Source organism: Pan troglodytes, chromosome 4, assembly GCF_028858775.2.
Source record: "Pan troglodytes isolate AG18354 chromosome 4, NHGRI_mPanTro3-v2.0_pri, whole genome shotgun sequence".
Lineage (NCBI taxonomy): Eukaryota > Metazoa > Chordata > Mammalia > Primates > Hominidae > Pan > Pan troglodytes.
This window is the reverse complement of record NC_072402.2, coordinates 116,742,668-116,766,304: the sequence shown is the minus strand read 5'-3', so window position 1 is coordinate 116,766,304 and position 23,637 is coordinate 116,742,668. Positions and strand designations below refer to the sequence as shown.

At 39.2% G+C, this 23,637-nt stretch overlaps 1 long non-coding RNA gene and 2 pseudogenes across 1 annotated transcript in view; 1 reads left to right on the top strand and 2 right to left on the bottom strand.

The window, feature by feature from the left end:
- The window catches only part of LOC134809970 (uncharacterized), a 55,315-nt gene extending 37,975 nt beyond the window's left edge, over positions 1–17,340 (top strand). The window contains exons 2-3 of the long non-coding RNA XR_010156984.1: positions 12,197–12,360; positions 17,184–17,340. This is a non-coding gene — a long non-coding RNA (uncharacterized LOC134809970). The remainder of the gene's footprint in view (positions 1–12,196; positions 12,361–17,183) is intronic.
- A 3,029-nt stretch (positions 17,341–20,369) lies between these two features.
- On the bottom strand, positions 20,370–21,117 carry LOC107974824 (cation channel sperm-associated protein 2-like; annotated as a pseudogene).
- Positions 21,118–21,827: 710 nt separating this feature from the next.
- LOC741042 (N-acylneuraminate-9-phosphatase-like) lies at positions 21,828–22,652 on the bottom strand (annotated as a pseudogene).
- Positions 22,653–23,637: the final 985 nt, after the last annotated feature.

Sequence of the window (23,637 nt, the reverse complement as noted above, 5' to 3'; positions counted from 1 at the left end):
ATAGAATATGTTATAAGATGACAAGAAGCTGAAAAAAGGCAAGGAAGGGGAGTATATAAAATGTGAAGGGTGGGGGTTAAATTTTTAAAAAGGGTAGCCAGAGAAGACTTATTTGGGAAAGCGCCTTGTGGTTAAAGATCTCAAAGAATTGAGGGAGTTAGCCATATGGATACTTGGAGGAGGAACATTCCAGGCAGAAGGAATAGTCAGTGCAAAGGCCCTGAGTGTGGCTGGCCTGTCTGAAGAGAAGCAAGGCCAATATGACTGAAGGGGAGTGAATGGGAGGACTAGCAGGTGACGAGGAAAGAGGGTGAGTCATGGTCAGCGGGGCAGATCATGTAAGGCTATGTGATTTGTAGTAGGCAGGGCCTTGGTTTTGACTCTGAGTGAGATGGGAAGCCATTGGATGGCACTGAGGAAAAGAGTGACGTCTGATTTATGTTTTAATAGGATCACTTTGGCTGCAGGATTGAGAATAGTTTTAAGGAAGGCAAAGGCAGAAACAGAATTACTAGAATGTAAACTCCATTAAAGCAAAGTTTTTATAAGTTTTATTCACTTTGTATCCCTAGTGGTTTATAATAGTGACTGGCAGATAGAGATAATCGTTTGTTTAAGAATGCATATTTGCATGTGTGTGCACCAGATCATGATATGAAATATATTTCTTATGGTAGATCAAGGTCAAAAGGATTGAAAACCCCTGTCTTAAAACTGACCTAGTCTTGGATCTCAGGAAAGGGATTCTCTGGGAATTGACCTTTTTTAGGCTGAGATCTGAAGAATGAACAGGAGGATGTGGGGGTGTCAGAAAAAAGACTTTTTCAGAAGTTGTAAATTTGAGAATCATCAGCACATGTATAGCATTTGAAGCTCTCTGCAGGTGTTTTTGTGTGAAAGTAAGGAGCCAAATTAAAGCCATTGCTAACTGCCTCCACCTTCTGTTTCTTATTTTGTATGCTCATTTCCTGTAACATTCGTCCTGTTGAAAAAGTGTAGTCATTTATTTTTTAAAAAGTATAAATCTTGAAGGACGCTTCCTGTCTCACATCATAGTAATAGGAAAAGTCAGTGAATTTGAAATTCAAATTTAGTTTATTTAAATGAGTAAGAAGATTCACGGATATTTTAGGTATGCCACATTTTTTGAGGCTATATCTTTTTACTTCTGAGTCTGATTCAATTTTGAATACTCAGAATATGCTTCTTCTATACAAGTATTGGTATGAGTTATATCATCTGCTCAAGGGACTGGCAATGATTTTCTTTATTTTTTTTCTTTTGGGGACTTTTGGGAAGGCATGATTGTGTGTTGAAATGTGAGAATGACATGAGATTTGGGAGAGGCCATGGGTGGAATGATATGGTTTAGCTCTGTGTCTCCACAGGGCAAAATAGGGACAGCAAGTCCTGAAGGAGAGGAGGCTCATACTTACATATCTGAGATAAGAACTGTTCCAAGAACTTTCTAAAAATCCTTTCACTTCTTTCATACATCGTTTGATAAGATTTATCACAAGATGGCCGGGCACGGTGGCTCGCACTTATAATCCCAGCACTTTGGGAGGCTGAGGCGGGCTGATCACTTGAGGTCAGGAGTTTGAGACCAGCCTGGTCAATGTGGTGAAACCTCATCTCTACTAAAAATACAAAAATTAGCCAGGTGTGGTGGCATGTGCCTGTAATCCTAGCTACTCAGGAGGCTGAGGCAAGAGAATTACTCGAACCCAGGAGGTGAAGGTTGCAGTGAGCCGAGATCACTACAGCGCTACTGTATCCAGCCTGGGCGACAGAGTGAGACTCCATCTCAAAAACAAACAAACAAACAAACAAAAAAACCCAAAAGATTTATCACAAGACATTCTTTAAGACTGCAGTGATTAAGTTAAGCTGTTCTTGGAAAAACATTTGCCCAGTAATGGCATTTCTATCAATGAACTAACAGCAACTCTGGCTTAGAAACTCCATGACCAATGAGCCATTTCTAAGCAGCTCATGTAAATCTTTTTTGCTAATAAAGGCTCTCCTTACCCTTTCTTCACTGAATGCTCTGGTGATTTGCCATGTCATGCATTCCAGATTATAATCCTTATTTCTTTTTTTTTTTTTGAGACGGAGTCTTGCACTGTTGCCAGGCTGGAGTGCAGTGGCTTGATCTCGGCTCACTGCAAGCTCCACCTCCTGGGTTCACGCCATTCTCCTGCCTCAGCCTCCCAAGTAGTTGTGACCACAGGCGCCCGCCACCACCCCCGGCTAATTTTTTGTACTTTTAGTAGAGACGGGGTTTCACCGTGTTAGCCAGGATGGTCTCGATCTCCTGACTTCGTGATCCGCCCACCTCGGCCTCCCAAAGTGCTGGGATTACAGGCGCCCGGCCTATAATCCTTATTTCTATTCCCAAATAGACTCAACATATTTAGAGATAATTTTCTCTAGCATCTTTTGACAACCTCATGACCTAAACACCTCTCATTAGGCCCCACCTCCCAACACTGTTGCATTGGGAGTTAAGTTTTCAACACATGAAATTTGGGGGACACAGTCAAACTATATCACTTTGTCTGCCACTATTAGAATCAGATATCCACACTGTGTGTTTTTTTTAAAAAGAATCAAATCTTTTTTTTTTTTTTTTTTTTTTGAGATGGAGTCTTGCTTTCTTGCCGAGGCTGGATTTCAGTGTCACCATCTCGGCTCACTGCAACCTCCGCCTTCTGGGTTCAAGTGATTCTCCTGTCTCAGCCTCCTGAGTAGCTGTGATTACAGGCGCACAACACCATGCCCAGCAAATTTTTGTATTTTTAGTAGAGACAGGATTTCACCATGTTGGCCAGGTTGGTCTCAAACTCCTGACCTCAAGTGATCCACCCATCTCAGCCTCCCAAAGTGCTGGGATTATAGGCATGAATCACCATGCCTGACTCAAATCTTTTAATTAATTAATTGATTTATTTATTAACAGATGTGGACTCACTCTGTCACTCAGGCTGGGGTGCAGTGGTGCAATCATAGATCATAGCTGAACTCCTGGATTCAAGTGATCCTCCTGCCTCAGCCTCCCAAGTAGCTAGAATTATAGGTGCATATCACCATGCCCAGCGAATTTATTTTTTGTAGAGATGGGTCTTGCTGTTTTGCCCAGGCTGGTCTTGAACTCCTGGCTTCGAGTGATCCTTCTGTTTTGGCCTCTCAGAGCACGGGATTGTAGGTGTGGGCCATTGCACCTGGCCTAAATCTTTTACTTAATGCTATACCTCCTCTTCCTACAACCCTCTTTAAAAAAAAAAAAATCAAATATTAAGTTTGCAAACTTATTCACTTATGTTTATTTTATGAAAGTGAAGACAAGCTTATTTTATGGCAAATGTTACCCTACTTTCTTGAACTGATTAAGAAAAAAGTGATTTCTTTCTCATTAGTATAGTGGTATTAAAATAAAAAGAAGAAAAAAGAAAATAAAATTATTTTTCAAGTGATCTCCTCATTAAATAAAAATGCAAAGTATTTCCTGTTCAGTGCAGAGAAGACCTCTTAAAGTATATTGTCCAAAAAGGAGGAGAAAACTTTTTACGTCTAGGTGTCCCCTTTGGGGATTTCTCATTGTTTCAGGTCACTGCCACTTACGTTGTCTCCTTCAGAGATAGGCTCCTTCCTTTAAAACTTTGACCCAAATGTTGACAAAACCATCAAACTCCCACTAGTTATGCTCTGTGCACATGTAAGTTTACATATACACACACATTCACACACATGCTTTTAAAAAATGTTGAGTTCATACAGATATCAATTCCATTCAAATACCACAGGATCTTTCTTATTCTCTCTCCCTCATTCCATATTTGTATCTCTCCTCTCCCTCATGGAGAGCCGTGGCTCTCCATGTGATCCCACTGATCACTCAACTACAACTTCTACCCGTCTGCCAGAGTTATCAACAGAATCGAGCCTCAATTGTCCACAACTGTAATCTGCTTGATGAAGGTAACATTATTGATTTTCTTTTTTCCCTTCCCTGGATCACTTCTCTATTCCTCTACTGGTGCTTCTGGGATTCAATTCCGAAGTAAACTACCTGTATTCAAATTCTTGTCTCAGTATATGCTTCTGGGGAAACACTGTGTAAGTCACACCCCCTACTCACTAACCTACTGATCCCAAGTACCAAGAAATGGTCTTGTAACAACTACAAATATACAAATGGTCTTGTAAAAACTACAAATATTCAAAACATAATATTACATTAGCAATATAATAAGATATATCTAGACTGTAAAATATAGTACAAATCTAGGAAGCAAAACTTTACTTTCTTATGATCATATTTTAATACTCAATTATTTCAACTTATCATAAAACATAACTGTATTAATATTAGTTTTGTTTATGAGTTAAATTATAGTGTGTACAGCTAAAAGAAGAAAAAAATGAAAGAAAGCAAGAAGGAAAGCGGTGAGAAAATAGAAGAAGGGAGAGAAAAAATAAATCTACATACAGGGTGAATGTTCTGTTTTTAAATGGCCTTGTGATTCATAAACACTAGCAATGTGTCATTTGATTCACAGATCCATGCCTCCAAGGAGCAAATGTAGGAATAAATGAACACTAAGGCCCTGATTTTGATCTCATGCAAAAAGGAGGTAATATTACTTCATCAAATGAGCTGTTTGTGAATAAAGAAATGAATTGAAAAAACTTGATTTCCTGTCATCTTTGGGTCAATTTTGGGATGGAAAGGAATAAAAACAGGAGCATTCTTAGATCAGTACCAGTTTAGTAAGAACAGTTCTTCACAAGACATAACAAAACACCTCTCAACCTTTCAAAGAAAAAACAATGCAAGTCTTTGCTCCAAATCTATACAGAGGTAAAACACTAATATAATAGTCATAGAACTCTGTGAGCCTAGTATAAAGAAATCTGTATTTAAGAGCTCAGTTATGATTTCAAAATTAATTGAAGGCCGGGTGCAGTGGCTCACACCTGAAATCTCAGCACTTTGGGAGGCTGAGGCAGGTGGATCACCTGAGGTCAGGAGTTCAAGACCAGTCTGCCTAACATGATGAAACCTCATCTGTACAAAAAATACAAAAATTAGCTGGGCATGGTGGCAGGTGCCTATAATCTCAGCTATTCGGGAGGCTAAGGCAGTAGAATCGCTTGAACCTGGGAGGCAGAGGTTTCAGTGAGCTGAGATGGCGCCACTGCACTCCAGCCTGGGTGACAGAGAGGGACTCCGTCTCAAAAAAAAAAAAAAAAAAAAAAATTATGGGATAGATATTTGCAAAAGTATTGGAAATTAAAAAAAATTATGGAGTAGGTATTTACAAGAGTATTCACAATAAGACTTCTTATATACAGTCAACTTTATTTTAAAAGCAAAAATGACATAAATGAGTGAGAGAGATCCAAGCCTTGTAGAGTAGAAATGCTCTTTGAGCTCTTATATTTGTTTATATAGAAATTTTCTTCATAAAGAGACTTTTGGTGAAGAACAGTGAGTACAGTTATTTATGAAGTTGTCTTTTAATTCAAAAAATGAGTTTAACTGAAAACGTTGAAAATTGAGTGATTTCCTAAACCAGGAAGAAGTTGAATCCCTGAATAAACCAATAACAAATTCTGAAATTGAGGCAGTAATTAATAGCTTACCCACCAAAAAAAGCCCAGGACCAGACGGATTCACAGCCAAATTCCACCAGAGGAACGAAGAGGAGCTGGTACCATTCCTTCTGAAACTATTCCAAACAATAGAAAAAGATGAACTCCTCCCTAACTCATTTTATGAGGCCAGCATCATCCTGGTTCCAAAACCTGGCAGAGACACAACAAAAAAAAGAACATTTCAGGCCAATATCCCTGATGAACATCAATGCGAAAATCCTCAATGAAATACTGGCAAACCAAATACAGCAGCACATCAAAAAGCTTATCCACCACAATCAAGTTGGCTTCATCCCTAAAACACAAGGCTGGTTCAGCATACTCAAATCAATAAACGTAATCCATCACATAAACAGAACCAATGACAAAATCCACACGATTTTCTCAATAGATACAGAAAAGGCCTTCAATAAAATTCAACACCCTTTCATGCTAAAACTCTCAATAAACTGGTATTGATGGAACATATCTCAAAATAGTAAGAGCTATTTACGAAAACCCATAGCCAACATCATACTGAATAGGCAAAAGCTGGAAGCATTTGAAAACTGTCACAAGACAAGGATGCCCTCTCTCACCTCTCCTATTCAACATAGTATTGGAAGTTCTGGCCAGGGCAATCAAGCCAGAGAAAGAAATAAAGTGTATTCAAATAGGAAGAGGGGAAGTCAAATTGTCTCTGTTTGCAGATGACATGATTGTATATTTACAAAACCCCATCATCTCAGCCCCAAAACTCCTTAGGCTGATAAACAACTTCAGCAAAGTCTTGGGATACAAAATCAATGTGCAAAAATCACAAGCATTCCTATACTCCAATAATAGACAAACAGAGAGTCATATCATGAATGAACTCCCATTCACAATTGCTGCGAAGAAAATAAGGAATACAACTTACAAGGGATGTGAAGGACCTCTTCAAGGAGAACTACAAACCACTGCTCAAGGAAATAAGAGAGGACACAAACAAATGGAAAAACATTCCATGCTCATGGATAGGAAGAATCAATATTATGAAAATGGCCATACTGCCGAAAGTAATTTATAGATTCAATGCTATTCCCATCAAGCTACCATTGACTTTCTTCATAGAACTAGAAAAAACTACTTTAAATTTCATATGGAACTGAAAAAGAGGCCATATAGCCAAGACAATCCTAAGCAAAAAGAACAAAGCTGGAGGGATCACACTACCTGACTTCAACCTATACTACAAGGCTACAGTAACCAAAACAGTATGGTACTGGTACTAAAACAGATATATAGACCAATGGAACAGAACAGAGGCCTCAGAAGTAACACCACACACCTACAACCATCTGGTCTTTGACAAACCTGACAAAAACAAGCAATAGGGAAAGGATTCCCTATGTAATAAATGGTATTGGGAAAACTGGCTAGCCATATGCAGAAAACAGAAACTGGACCCCTTCCTTACACCTTATACAAAAATTAACTTAAAATAGATTAAAGACTTAAAACCTAAAACCATAAAAACCCTAGAAGAAAACCTAGGCAGTACCATTCAGGACATCAGCATGGGCAAAGACTTTACCACCAAAACACCAAAAGCAATTGCAACAAAAGCCAAAATTGACAAATGGTATCTAATTAAACTAAAGAGCTTCTTCTCAGCAAGATAAACTATCACCAGAGTGAACAGACAACCTACAGATTGGGAGAACATTTTTGCAATCTATCCATCAGACAAAGGTCTAATATCCAGAATCTAAAAGGAACTTAAACAAATTTACAAGAAAAAAACAAACAATTCCATCAAAAAGTGGGCAAAGGATATGAACAGACACTTTTCAAAAGAAGACACTGTTGGTGGGAGTGTAAATTAGTTCAACCATTGTGGAAGACAGTGTGGCAATTCCTCAAGGATCTAGAACCAGAAATACCATTTGACCCAGCAATACCATTACTGAGTATATAACCAAAGGATTATAAATCATTCTACTATAAAGACACATGCACACGTATGTTTATTGTGGCACTGTTCACAATAGCAAAGACTTAGAACCAACCCAAATGCCCATCAATGATAGACTGGATAAAGAAAATGTGGCACATATACACCATGGAATACTATGCAGCCATAAAAAAGAATGAGTTCATGTCCTTTGCAGGGACATGGATGAAGCTGGAAACCATCATCCTCAGCAGACTAACATAGGAACAGAAAACCAAACACCACATGTTCTCACTCATAAGTGGGAGCTGAACAATGAGAACACATGGACACAGGGAGGGGAATATCACACACCGGGGCCTGTCAGCGGGTGAGGGGAAAGGAGAGGGAGACCATTAGGAAAAATACCTAATGTATGGGGGGTTTAAAACCTAGATGACAGGTTGATAGGTGCCGCAAACCACCATGGCACATGTATACCTATGTAACAAACCTGCACGTTTAGCTCATGTATCCCAGAACTTAAAGTAAAAATAAAGTAAGCAAATAAATAAATAAGACAATTGAGTGATTCCTTTGTTAATCTCTGAGGTACCCTTTTCCTCCCAGTTCTTCCTCTTCATGTCCCTAGCCGTGTCTGGGGTGTTATGATTGAATCATTCTCTTGGAACCATTTCCTTGTTACACTCACCTGCCATTTGAACAACTGAAATCTAAAGTCATGTGAAACAACCTCGAATTTGCTATAGCTATTGGATTTGGCTGTTGTCCTTCACTTATGAAGGAATAGCTTTATAGCTCCTACCTGGATTCTGAGATAACGAAACCTGGATTCAAGTCCTGGCTCTGTCACTATTTTTGGTGAATGATTAAAGACATCTTGACACTAGAAGTTCTCTCTAGATTGTTTGGATGAACTAGCTGAAGCTGGGGCCTCCTCTCCTTTTGCCAGTGAAAGTGGCTATGTCTGAAACAACTTGTCTTGGTAACTGTTGCTCCTTTTCTCCCAGTGGGCAGAGCTGTGACCAAAATCAACTTTCCATAGGAACTAATAAGCAGTGTTGCCAGATGACTGGCACCCAAATTCAGACCATTTAGTGTCTAAGACCAGACTTTATGTCCCTTGCTTATAATTCCACTTTCATCTTGCCCTGTAAAGGGGAGAGGAACAGGGGTGGATTCCTCTCTTTAAGCACAGCCCTGTTATGCATCCAGGTGCACCCTGGCCCTACTTAGCTCACCTCTTTGCAAGATGCCCAGAGAATGGGGTAACCCTTCTGCCTGTGGCATACACACCCAGTGATACTGCAGATGTTTGCAAGAGCCCTTGGCTGGCAGCATGATGTTTTACTTTTGTGACCTTTAGCTTCCTCATCTGTGAAAATGGAAAACACAATACAGTCTTCCCTCATATCAGGGGAAGGATTGGTTCCAGGACCCCTTTAGATGCCAAAAGCCACTGATGCTTAAGTCCCTCATATAAAATGGCATAGTATTTGCATATAACCTATGCATATCTTCCTGTATACTTTAAGTCATCTCTAGGTTACTTATAATCCATAATACAATGTAAATGCTATGTAAATAGTTGTTCTATATGTATATTTTAACATTTGTATTATTTTTCATTTTAACAACTATTTTTGATCTATGTTTGGTTGGCTCTGTGGATGTGAAACTTATAGATAAGGAGGGCCAACTGTACCTTACAGGATTGTTTTCAAAGTTACATTTATCTATTCATTCAACTCGTGTGAAGTACAGTTGAGTTAGCTCTTATGTAAAAGTTTGCTGCACAGATTAAAATAAATCACCTTTGAGAGAGTTGTGGTGTTATCAAAAGAGCATGGACTTGTGAGTCACATATTTGGCTTCACATACACTCCAACTTTGTTGCTTTGAGCCCCTGTGACCTTTAGTAAGGTGTGAGCATTAAATGAAATTATATCTATAAAAGGATCAAGTACACGTGTACATGCTCAATAAATTGTTAACTTGCTTTCCTGCTCCCCTGCCTTTCCTCCCTTCCTCTTTTTTTTTTTTTTTTTTTTTGCAGAGATGGGGTCTTACTTTGTGACCCAGCCTGGAGTGCAGTGGTATGATCATAGCTCACTGTAACCTTGAACTCCTGGGAACTCACGAGCTCAAGGAATCATCCTGCCTCAGCCTCCTGAGTAGATGGGACCACACATGTGCTCCACCATGCCTGGCTAATTAAAAAAATTCTTTTTGTAGAGTTACAGTCTTGCTTTGTTGCCCTGGCTGGTCTCGAATTCCTGGCTCCAAGCAATCCTCCCACTAGACCTCCCAAAGTGCTGGGATTATAGTTGTGAGCCACCATGCCTGGCCCCTCCCTTCCTCTTTACTTCCACGCATGCTTGCTTGCTTGTTTTTTATTCTATTCTGACTTCTCCTTCAACGTTCTCCCTATCTGGACTCTTTCTCCCTCCAAATTTTCCCCTAACTGATATGCTATGTTTTCTCAAACTCAACAAATTCTCAATATGCAGTAGAGAATAAAGGATTGAATCCTTTATTCAATCCTTTATTGAATGTGGGCCTGGGGCTGGGTGCATTTTCTGGACCTACTACATATGGAAAGGTTGGGCAATGAACATCCATCCTTGTGATAGTTGCTTAAAGTCATCAATAAGTGCAGTAATGCTTACTTCAGTAGCCATCAGATTTGTATGTTTCTGCAAATCTGGGCTGTCCTTTGCTTCCCTCTTCTGGTGAGTTTCTTTCTTTTTTTTTAGATTTCTTCAGAGAGCAGCTATAATTTGGAGGGATGTAGTAAACAAGTCAGTAAGTCTAGAGTAGCATCCAATATCTTATCATCTTCCTGGCTCAATTTCTTGCAACTGAGGCAGTATTGTTATTTCACACAATGGACTTGCTGACATCAACGGAGCCAGAAAGACTAGGCAAAATTGAGACTTAGAATTAGACATTCTGTTGAGTTACTAGGTAAGGAGAGCCCAGCTGAGATGATAAGTTCTGTAGGGATAGTGGAGGGACTCTTTCCCTAAGGATCTAACTCAAATGACTTCATGTTCCAAGCAAGTAAGTAAACCACTAAAGGGGCAGATATACAGTAGGGAGTACTGGAGGCTATGGCAAACTGGGGAACATATGTCTGGCCTAAGGACATTCAAATGTAAACATTTCAAACATTGAATGTGCCAAACCAAATATGTTAGCGGGCTAAATTTGTCCTATGCACCATCAGTTTGCAACCTCCTCAAGACTTACAGAACTTGGTCTCTAGGGAAAACAGCAACAGGTAGTAGTGGTGAGCCAGAAAAGCGGTTCCTATCAGGAAGGTTCACACAGGTGTAACAGGATAACCTGAGCATGAGTGTTGTTATGGCATGCAATATGGGAGAAGTAAGCCATTAGTTAACAGGGTCCCAGTTCCACAGATGAGAGTGGCAGGAGGCAGGGCTCAGTGAAGGGCTCTAAGTTCTCTGTGGTGGCAGAGGGAACAAGACAATTTCCAACCAGGAAGGCCTAGGTTGTGAGTATGGTAATTGTTACGGGAAATCAGAACAAGGATGCAACAAATGGCAAGATCACATATCACTTATTACTGAATCACTTGCAAATTGAATGTAAATCCCTTACAATATTTTTATTGCTTCTTAAAAACTGAGTTTTAAAATTGTTTATTATAGAACATTTAGAAAATACAAAAAAGCATAATAAAAAAATAACTTTTCGGCTGTCCTACCTGAGGAAAGGCAGCACTGTTTCCAAAGCTTGAAGCCAGGCAGGGAATCAAGAACTTCTGTCTTGGGAAGAGGACTTTGGAGTATGGGGACAGGAAACTGGACTAGGAGCCAGAAATGGGCTGGACAGCCTTTATGAATTATCTATAGCAGAGCTGATTTCAGACTATTTAAGATTATTTATCATAATTTTTTATTTGAAAATATTGTAATTAGGATGGCTGGGCATGGTGGCTCATGCCTGTGATCGCAGCACTTTGGGAGGCCCAGGCAGGTGGTTCATCTGAGGTTAGGAGTTTGAGACCAGCCTGGCCAACATAATGAAATTCCTGTCTCTACTAAAAATACAAAAATTAGCCGGGCATGGTGGTGGGGCCTGTAATCCCAGCTACTCAGGAGGCTGAGGCAGGAGAAGCACTTGAACCCGGGAGGTGGAGGTTGCAGTGAGCCGATCACACCACTGTACTCCAGCCTGGGTGACAGAGCAAGGCTCCTTCAAAAAAAAAAAAAAAACGAAAGAAAGAAAATAAACATTGTAGTTAGGAGCCAGAATGTAAAACTTAGCTCTTATCTAGTCAGATCTTTAGTATTCATAATATACCTTCATCTTTTTAAGGAGGTACGAACTATCAGGATGTCAAATATTCATATCTTACCAAAATGCATGTCCTTAATTTCTCTTTCGGGGTTATGGACTATTCTGGATTATATACACTACTGATCTTCCACATTATGGATTATACTGTTTTAGAATAATTCTGGTTTAACTGAATATATGTATAGCGGAGTATGAATCTTTTCAATCTTCAATTATTAGTCTGTTTTATGTAACAGTTGTGGGTCACTGTGTGTGTTTTTAGTATAGGAGTAACTTTTTTTTTTTTTTTTTAAGAGACAGAGTCTTGTTCGGTCGCGCATGCTGGCGTACAGTGCCACAATCACAGCTCACCGCAGCTTCCAACTTCTGGACTCACGTGATCCTTCTGCCTCAGACTTCCAAGTACCTGGGACTGCAGGCACGAATCACCACAGCCAGCTTGGAGTGACTTTCTAAGGGTAAATAACAAGTCAATTGAGACTGTAATTATATGACTTGGGGCAAAATTAACTGGTTCAGCTGACTTGTTACCATATTTAATTTTAATTTTGGAGCTTGTATTCAAAAGCTATTATATGAATATAAGAATAAATGATTTTTTTAACAAAAAAAGATTATTTTAGAAGAGAAACATGATATCTAGAAGAGAAACATTTCAACTTACTATTCTCTGGGCTTTTCTTAAACTACACTCACATCTCTGCTAAAATAAACAAAATCAATCATCCATCATACGCTCATATAATGGCATTTTCAGTGAATAGAGGTATTGTGCAGAACATGTCCCAAAATGTAAAATCTAAGATTTCCCATATGTGGCTGCCACAATAACTCCACTCATGCATTCTAACATCTAATAGTCTAACATTATTTCTATATTTAGTTTTTCTTTAAACTTCCTCTTTTTTTTTGTTTGTTTGTTTTTTTGGTAATTGCCACATCTGCTTTAGCAATTTTGTGATTTTTAAACTTCCTCCTGCAAAACAGTTTTAAAAACATTTATGTTGCTTGTATAATATAACCATTATCTCTTTGGAAACTTGGAAAAATATAGCAAAATTATTGGGAAATGGAATTATAAGCTTTCTTTTTTTTTTTTCTTTTGATGGAGTCTCACTCTGTCGCCCAGGCTGGAGTGCAGTGTCACAATCTCGGTTCATTGCAACCTCCGCCTCCCGGGTTCAAGTGATTCTCCTGCCTCAGCCTCCTGAGTAGCTGGGATTACAGGTGTGCGCCAGCACACCTGACTAATTTTTGTATTTTTAGTAGAGAAGGAGTTTCGCCATGTTGGCCAGGCTTGTCTTGAACTCCAGACCTCAGGTGATCCACCTACCTCAGCTTCCCAAAGTGCTGGGATTACAGGTATGAGCCACCGCCCTTGGCCCAAGCATTCTTTCTTTTTCTTTTTCTTTTTCTTTTCTTTTCTTTTTTCTTCTTCTTTTTTTTTTTTTTTTTTGAGACTGAGTTTCACTGTTGATGCCCAGGCTGGAGTGCAATGGCTCACTGCAACCTCAGCCTCCGGGGTTCAAGAGATTCTCCTGCCTCAGCCCCCGGAGAAGCTGGGATTACAGGCATGTGCCACCACGCCCGGCTAATTTTGTATTTTTAGTACAGACGAAATTTCTCATCTTGGTCAGGCTGGTCTTGAACTTCCAGCCTCAGGTGATCCACCCATCTCGGCCTCCCAAAGTGCTGGGAATGCCAGATATATTTTCCCCATAGTTTTAGCTCAAGGTATTACATAGTTATTGCCAAAAGAAACAATGGTAAACATCTATAGCTGAGTCGTCAGTGAATATTTAATGGATTAGTTAAGAAATAGTGACTCAGGAAATATAAATTTTAATCTTAGCTATTTCTGATGTAATGTCATGTCAGCCATTCTTTTTACTCTACGTTATTTTGATTTTGTATCTCATAAAATTTGGGAAACTGCTAGTAAATAACTACACTCAACAATGTGGGAAGGATGAAAGAGGCTTTATGATGTCACAGAAAGAGCAGTTGGCCAGGAATTAGAAGATCTGGCTTCTAAATATAGTATTTTCACTTAAAATTGCCATGTTACTTTAGGCAAGCCATTTCATTTTTCAGAGGCTGTCATTTTCTTCATCTATCAGATACAGATGATAATACATATCTTATTTATATTTTAAGGCTGTAGGGAAGTACAAAATTAAATAGTGTTGGTAAAAGGACTTTACAAATTGCAAAGTTATAATTTCAGAAATAACACCAGGGCTTTGCTATAGTACCATTTGCTACAGCATGGAATTCAACATAATGCTGCTCTATTTCAGACTATTGAAAGGGGTACGTCAGTGGCAAGGCTATATCATATTCATATTTGCAGGAATTTCTAGGTTGGTATAATGAAATTCAAAGGATATTTATTTTAGAATTCTGACTCATTTCTGTTAACTCATACATATACTATTTCAATGATTTACTTTTGTTTTGAGAATTACTTGATTTTCCCCATTTGTTCTCCATTCCTTTCTCCACCAACTCCCACCCCCACAAACAGTAAACTAAAAACAGATGTTCTTCTTTTTCTTTTATGAGACAGGGTCTCACTCTATCACCCAGGCTGGAGTATGGTGGCACAATCTTGGCTTATTGCAGCCTCGACCTCCTGGGCTCAAGCAATCCTCCTGCCTCAGCCTCCCGAGTAGCTGGTACAACAGGTGTGAGCCACCGCGCCCAGCTTATTTTTTAGTTTTTGTAGAGACAGGGTTTTGCTGAGTTGCCCAGGCTAGTCTCGAACTCCCAGCCTCAAGTGACCCTCCTCCATCGCCTCCCAAAGTCCTGGGATTACAGGCAGGCACCGCCACACCCGGCTCTGAAAACAGATGTTTATAGAAGAACCAATGGTCATTTTTGTGTTCCAGATCTGTTAGGAGTTTACAGTATAATCAAAGGGATTTGAAAAGATCTCCTGGAGCTATTCTAGCTTTAGTAAAGCCTATATATAGGAAAATGATGGCTCATTTTATTTGCTGCCCCTTCTGAAATCAGGCAAACAGTAGGTATTTCTAAGGTACACTTGAATGCCTGTTTTTTAAAAAAATCAAAGTCACTTTGAATAATGTTACCATTTATTTAAAATCTTTGTTTTTATCCCTGACTTTTTCATAATATAGCCATGCTCTCTCTCTCTCGTATATATATGCACACATACCTATACACATATATGTGTGCGTGTGTGTACGTATATACATATATGTGTATAGGTATGTGTGTATATATATGTATATGCATGCATATATATTTCTATATATATATATACACACACACACGCACACAGAACTGAATATTTGATATCTTGATGTGGTACTTTAAATACAGCATGAACAAAACAGAATTCTTGGTACCCTATTTTGTCACCCCTCTCCTCCAGACATGTTGATTACCCCAGTCTTCTCTATCTCATTTGATGATACCATTGTCACTGTTACTCCAGTCCAAAATCTATGTTTCTCATGATTCTTTTTCATTTAGCCATATATTTAAACCATCAGCTAATCTTTTGACTTTAGCTCTAAAACACATTTAATCTGTGCATTTCTTCCCATCTCTATTATCATCCTATTACAAAGCAATGTCTGTCTGTCTCTCTCTCTCTCTACACACACACACACACTTTCTGCCATTTAAGAGTAAGTTGCAGATATGATACTTCATTATCCCTAAATACTTCAGTGTTTAATTCCCAAATACAAGGACATTCTGTTATACCATTATAATTTTTTAAATAAATAAACATAGATACACTACTATAATCTGTAGATTTTGTTCAGCTATCTCTAATTGTCTAAATAAAAGATACTCACTTTTAGCTACCCTAAATCTGCAGGACAAGCTTAAGCAATGTGTTGTACCTAGCACAGAATGATTGGTTCATAGATAGCACCATTATAGTTTCACTTCTCCTAATTATTTATATGATACCTTTTTTTTTTTTTTTTTTTTTTTTTAAGACAGAATCTTGCTCTGTTTCCCAGGCTAGAGTGCGGTGGCGTGATCTCGGCTCATTGCAACTTCTGCTTTCTCGTTCAAATTCTTGTGCCTCAACCCGTGGAGTAGCTGGGATTACAGGCGTGCACCACCATGCCTGGCTAATTTTTGTATTTTTAGTAGAGACAGGATTTCACCATGTTGGCCAGGCTGGTCTCAAACTCCTGGCCTCAACTGATCCTCCCTGCCTTGGTCTCCCAAAGTGCTGGGATTACAGGCGTGAACCACTATGCCCAGCCTATGTAGTACCTTTATGAAAATACATGAAAGGAAGTGGGGGCTTGGTTCTATCTACCACTGCCTTCTGTCAAATCTTTCACTAGTAACTTAAAATATCTGGTTCTTAGTTTCTTTAAGTATAAGGTTATACAAGATTATCACTGAGGAGCCTAGTGGTTCTAGAATTTCATAATTATATAAGGATGGTTTGTGTCCCCGTATTTTAGTCTCAGACTGAATTCTAGCACAATTCTGAGGCTCTTTGTTAATAGTTAGGTTCACTACATGAAGGGCGGGTTGATAGAAGACAGTTCTTAATTTTAAGGTTCTTGCAGGCTACCATAGAAACTCACATACAGGGTTGTTGCTCTGGAGGAAGCAGATGAGCAAAAGTGGCCTCTTTGTGCTCAAGGATCTTGACTCTGTGTATACTGATTATGGAACTTGAACATTAAAGCCCAAAATCTACTAATAATTATTTTCCAACATTTTCTTTCAAGGATTTAAGGATAAAGAGCAAAAGGTAACTGCCAGGATGCTTTTAAATGAAGTTATACTTCTGTCTACATTTCATTTCAAAGCAGTATAATTCAAAAGGAGAGATAGGTTCAGGGCTTATGACTTTTAGTTATTGGCTAGAATGAGGAGATAACAGATGACATGTTAGACCAAGGTGCTTATTGGGGCTCAAAATTTTGGGAGGGGATGTTCCTCAAGGAATTCCAAGTTTGGGATTTTTATCTCCTTAGATAGTTTAACATACGGAACAATATCCATAAGCCTAGACTATTGATACCAGCTTTGGAATCCCTGAGGAGAGGTAGTGTGAGTTGCCACAGACAAATAGGAGTCTATCTTCCATTACCTCTTTGTGGTGCCTTCCCATACGTTGCCTTTGAGCTTTGCTCTTCTCTTCTCTCCTCACTTCTCACCCCTATTGACAAATGTTTTATTTAGCATCACAGATAATTATTTTATTGAGTATTATTCCAGTCTCCTAATGCCGAACATTTTCAGTAAATAATCTTCTTTCTCATCCCTCCAGGTAATTACAAAAGTAAACTTCTTTAACATAGCTATATCACAGCACGAGTGGGAGGAAGGAAGATGAGGAGGAGATGGTTCTTCCTACTGGTCCTAAAAATGCTCTTGAGTGATATCTCTACAATCAAGGGTAATATTAAAATATTTAAGAATCAGTACCACATAGGACTCATTTGACCAATTGTAATGGATGCAAATAGCAGGGCTGGATCAGGGTTCTAGAGGCCTCTTTCTGTGCTAACCCTACCTCTTTGGTGCTGGATCAAAAGTAGGAAAAATGGGGCTCCAGGCAGGGGATACTGTAAATCAGCATTTTAATAGGTTTTTGGTCATATCTGTGCACATTCGTTGATTATCAGGTCTGTGCTCAATGGTCTTATGATATAACTTCTCCAAATCTTTTCTTCTTCCATATCAGCAACCACTTCCAAGTTAAAGATATATCTGCACCTTGTGGGTGGGAGTGTAGTAGTGGATTTAAAAAAATTTCTTTTAAAAAAGATTTACTAAAAATAGAGATGGGGTCTTGCTCTGTTGCCCAGGCTTGTCTTGAACTCCTGGGCTCAAGTGATCATCCCACTTCGCTCTCCCAAAGTGCTGGGATTACAAATATGAGCCACAATGCCTGGTTTAGTAGTAGATTTTATTAGGTGTTTTAAAATTTTGTTTACATTGGTCTTGGCATACAAATGTTTTATGGTTTTATTAATCAAATAAACATTTTTCGTTTATGCTTTTGTTGCATTGCCTTTATGGTTATAAAGACCTTTCCTGTAGAGATATCAACCAAATATTAAGGTATATTTTCTCTGAATTTACAAAAGATGTTATCATTTTTTTTTTCTTTTCTTTTTGAGACGGAGTCTCGCTCTGTCACCAGGCTGGAGTGCAGTGGCGCTATCTGGGCTCACTGCAACCTCTGCCTCCCAGGTTCAAGCAATTCTCCTGCCTCAGCCTCCTGAGTAGCTTGGACTACAGGTGCATGCTACCATGCCCGGCTCATTTTTTGTATTTTTAGTAGAGATGGGGCTTCACCATGTTGGCCAGGATGATCTCAAACTCCAGACCTCGTGATCCGCCCGCCTCGGCCTCCTAAAGTACTGGGATTACAGGTGTGAGCCACCATGCCCAGGCCATTTTTTTTTTCATTTAAAAATTTTTATTTTTTTTAATTTTAAAAATAGAATGGAGGGGTCTCACTTTGTTGCCCAGATTGGCCTCGAACTCTTGAGCTCAAGTGATCCCCTGGCCTTGGCCTCACAAAGTGCTAGAATTACAGGCATGAGCCACCATGCTTGGCCTGGTGGTATCATTTTTAAATTCAACTTTTTCTCTGTGACCTATTTTTTTGTTTTTGTTTTTGTTTTTGTTTTTTTATGTCATGTGTAGTTCTAACTTGCTTTTTATCCAAAGATTCCATTTTCCCAATATCATACTTTTTTTTTCACTGTTATGACATTTTTTAATTTTAAGGGATCTTAGTCTAAAATGAAAAATTATTAATAAAATCATGGGTTTATTTCAATATTTAAAAATATCTTCAGTAACATTCCACTCAGAAGGTAGATAACCACAAAGTTCTTCCGTAAGGAAGGGTGCAAATGGAATTTAATATTGTCTTACTGTACTATGTAGAATACAAACTGTGAAGACAAGGAAATTAAATAATTCCATTTTTTTTATCCTACATTATTTTTGCTGAAGAACTGCTCACTTAACATCCTAGGAACTACCTTGTTGAGATTTGTCACCACTGTGTAAAAGGGATGACCCTTTATCCATAGTGTAATGAATGTGACACTGCCTATACATCCATCCTGTGGGACAGCTAAAAGAACGAGCCCCCAGCATCACACATGCCAACCAGTCTATTAGAGCAATCATCCACATAACTACTTTTGCCAAAATCCTCCAACTTAAGTTTTAAATAGCTAAAATATGATCAATGTCATATAGGTACTGTATCTGAAACTACAAATACACTCTGTTCACAAATGTTCAGTGGTATAGAAACAACACTTTGGGACAGTCAAGGGTACAATCACATTTTTAAAAATCAAGAGTAAGCAGTAAACACAAAAGGGCATTCACACAAGACAGAGAATCCTGTTTCTTGGCAGTAGACAGAAAAACAGCTGGCTAAAGAAATAAGTTCACAGATAGGTACAATATACAATTTGATTCTCTGAGTATTAATCTTGGAGACATAGCTATACATCCAAACACACAATCTAATATTTTCCATTATTAGTTTATTTCATTTTTTGAGACGTAGTCTTGCTCTGTTGCCCAGGCTGGAGCACAGTGGCACAATCTCAGCTCACTGCAATCTCTGCCTCCCAGGTTCAAGTGATTTCTGGCTAATTTTTGTATTTATAGTAAAGACGGGGTTTTACCATGTTGGCCAGGCTGGCCTCGAACTCCTGACCTCAAGTGATCCACCCGCCTTGGCCTCCCAAAGTGGTAGGATTACAGGTGTGGGCCACCACAAACAGCTGTAATTATTTAGTAGTTTATTATCCAACGGTTAAAAGAAAAACCCACCAAAAACCAATCCAATTATATTTATAAACCACTTTAATAACCTCCTTTATTCTTTATCAACTACTTTACTCCAAGTTTAGTAAGTGTAATCATGAGATTGTCCAGCCTAATGGTCCAGAGAAAATTCTCTGGTTGCAAGATGATGCCTTGCTACAGAGCCATTAATAATTAAGCTCCAAGTAAATCCTGAATTAGATATAGAAATCTGCAAAACCGATATATTAAAAAATGTGAAAAACAGGAGATTTAAGGCAGATGGTAACTCTAAGAAGAGTCACTCAAGTATTAAAATGGCGCTCTGGAAATGGCTCGTAGCAAAACCGAATTTTCTATTCGGTTCATCATATGGGTGAAACCACTGTCAGTAGAGAACAGAAGGGGGGCTGCATGGTTAGGCTGCACCAAGGAAATTTTGCTTTTATGGATCCACAGAAGAAAAATGACTTGTGGTGCCATGTGGCTTGCACTTATCTCCAGTAAGACAGCCTAGCTCCCTCAACCCCATTGTGTATCTGGGAAAAGATAGTAAAAACTTTTCCTTGAGAGGTAAAGACTACAAGGAAGCTACAAGCTCACTGTGCACAGGTGAGAAAGGAGGACCATGTGTGGATTTTTTTTCTATCTGAACAGACATTTATGTTTTGAATTCTCTATTTCCAACACTTCCCTTCATTATCTTTTGCTGGGCCCAAGGATATTGAAGCCATCCATTGCTTTGTCTTCCAAGTTCATCAGTGCCTGCACAACATGGTAACAACAAAGTCAAAGACATTCCAGACACTCTTCCGGAAAAAGGAAAAGCTAGGATAGCCACATAAGAAGGATCTCCAGGATGAAAATAAACAAGATAAACCAAGTTGCCACCTCCAAGCTCAGCTTCAATAGCCACAGTTAGGTATTTGTGGATTCCAGCAATTCTATTTCAACCATCAATACGATCATATTCAAAAAGATGAGGAAGATGACGAAGTTTGTGAAGAGAGGACACTCAAGGACCCATCCGGCCCACAAAGAAAGAGGTGGCCTCTGAGTGCAGCGCACATGAAGCCTGCTCAACAGCCTTTGGGCATGTGAAATCTGTCCTATACGTTGAGGCTTTATGGAGAAGCACGCTAGCTAGTGTTGATCTCCCAACACAAGTTTCTTCTGGTGGGAAGGATGAAGTAACTCCCCGATAGTGTGCCACGGCACAGCTTGGCTCAAGCCTTGCAAATGCTAGATGAGAAAGTATCGATGAGACATGAACGAATGGCATCAGCTAGGGGCAGCTGCATCTGCCCTTCTTGGTGATAAGTGGCCATGTCTGCTCAGCCCAAGTTCTCTTCGCCCACTCAGTCCTGACTTCACGCTTCCGCCTCCAGCTCTGGCGCCCCCTGAGCCCCGCTCCCCCGACGCAGGGCTGGCTCAGGGCCGGCTCACAGCCTCACTGCGCCCCATTCCCAGCCCCGGCCCCAGCCCAGGACTGAGCCCAGCCATGCTCAGGTGAGCTGCCTCGCCCTACTCAGCCACCATGTGTAGATTTTAAGCTTTTATTTATTTATTTATTTTTTAACTGGAGGAATCTGTCACACACCACAAAAAAAATTGTGTCCTCCTCTGAAAAAAAAAGTCGTGCAAAAAAATCAGATTCATAATAGAAAAGGAAGTATACCTCCAAAATAGGCAAAAATATGTTTTATGTTTTAAAAACATGCAAAATAATTTCATGATGAAATACCTTGATTTGCATGTGACTTAGAACTTATTTCATATTAACCAGATTCAGTTGTGATAAATCTATTATGTGTTTTAGAAAATCTATTTTTAAAAAATATCTATTTTTAAGCCAGAAGAAAAACCTGGCATTTGTGTATCCATGTGTAAGCTAGCCTGCTTGGTATCATGCAGTCAAGGTACTAAAAGATTAATAAAATTAATTTTAAAAATCTCCTGTTACAGACAAATAATATATTTCCTCAAATTTTCTGGGCTATACTACTTTGTATTAATGCAATCTGAATTTTCAGATACAAATACCAGTCAATGGTTGAACTTAAAAGCAATAGGGTTGGGAGGACCTTTGCAATATTGGTCATTAAATGATAAGTAAAATTATTCTGGACCATAGTAAGTGGAATGCCCTAACTTTTCTTAGTTCAAACTCTGCACATTGATTCTGAAGTTCATAATCATGCCCTTTTATGTGCTTTAAGCGGACATACTGACTTTGTGGTGTACACTTTGTAAGAGAGCAGGTAACTCCAGCACAGAAGGAACCATGTAATGCAGAACGGGGGAGGACTTCAGTGGCACTATTCCATTTTTATTGATCCAGACTGTTGCTTTCAGTCCTGCATTGAGGCCTCCTTGGACGTCGGTTTCTAACATATCACTGACCATCACACAGTCCCCAGGTTGTACTTGGAGAAGATTGCAGCAGTAATAAAATATGGATGGTTCTGGCTTCTCTCTCTGCTCTCCACCTCCAATAGCGTGGAAATACGACCGACAGGCACAAGGCTCAATCTTCTCCCTCTGGATCTGTCTGTCCCCATTCCTTAATAAAAATAGGCAGACCTTCTTTCAAAGTTCGGTGAGCATGACTTTGATATTTTCTGCTAGTGTCATAAGCTGTAAAAGTGTAGATTTCCAAAGGAAGTGACATTCTTCAGTCAATTTTCTATTGGCGGCACCATCTTTTGTTTCCTGGACTGCTTCTTCCCAATTGAAGTCCTTAGATCAGTAATGCATGTACTGTAAGGATGAAAACATTCCTTCCTGAGTTTAACTTGAACTTTATCACAGATGATTTCAGCCTTTTCTTAAAATGATATTTTGATTGTAAGAGCTTTATCACCTCCAACAGGTCTCTCCTGCTCACCCTGGCCATGTCGATGAGCATGTTGTCCAGGTCAAAGAAAGAGGCCAGCATGTGGCTCATCCCCATAGCCCCCATGGCTCCTGCCACCCTCGCATGTGTGAGGTGGGCGTCCCGGCAATGTCTTACTTTTAATAATGTGTGATTTTTTTTCATTGATGGCTATTACATTTTTTTATCATGTTTTAGGTTCTTCTATGTACTGTAATAAATTCTCTTCAACAGTTATCTATTTTTTTCAATTGATTAGTCTTAATTATCATATCTTTACATGCCTATCTGGGAAATAATAAAATGCCCTCTAGAATTGTGCAACATGGCAGCCTTGTTTAGAAGAAATTGACAGTGTTGAATTTCACCTAAGTTCTGTGCTCCTGGAAAAGAGCAAAGATGGAGAAATCCCCCACCCTTTTGTGTTTCAGAAAGGCCTTGCTGCAAAGAAGCACCCTTTCCCATATAATTTAGATAAAACTCATGTATACTGCCTTGTTTACCTATGACAAGGCCAGAAACAGACTCCAAATTCCCACTCTTTGCCTCATAAATGATTAACTAAACTTGTTTGTACTAATGATCAATGGGAACAAAATGCTTGTTAATCACACTTTGGTTAAGATTCTGTCTATCCGCCAGGTCTCTGAACCTTGGCCCATCCTCAGTCTGAGTCAGCATGTAACCCTTCTTCAACAGCATCTCTGGAGAGAAGGCTGGCTTCCGGGTAAAACATTCTTTAATCCCATTCTCTTATCCCACTTGCCCACATCCAAATCTTTCTAATCTAGTTTACTCCTCTCTATAAAAGAAAAACTCTTTTCACCTAACTCTTGAGAAGCTTGCAGGTATTATGGTCAAAGAGTTCCTATTATTGCAATAGCTCCCCTTCTCCTATTCTGGAGACCCTTTTCCTCTTATAATAATCCTTCCAACAAAGTCTCCTTACTAAGTCTGAGTTTGCTTTTTGACAGGACCCACTCATTACCTTTCATTAAATTTTTTTTCTTTCCTATTCTCAAATAAGAAAAAATTATTTTGCCATATCTGGCCCTCACCTGAT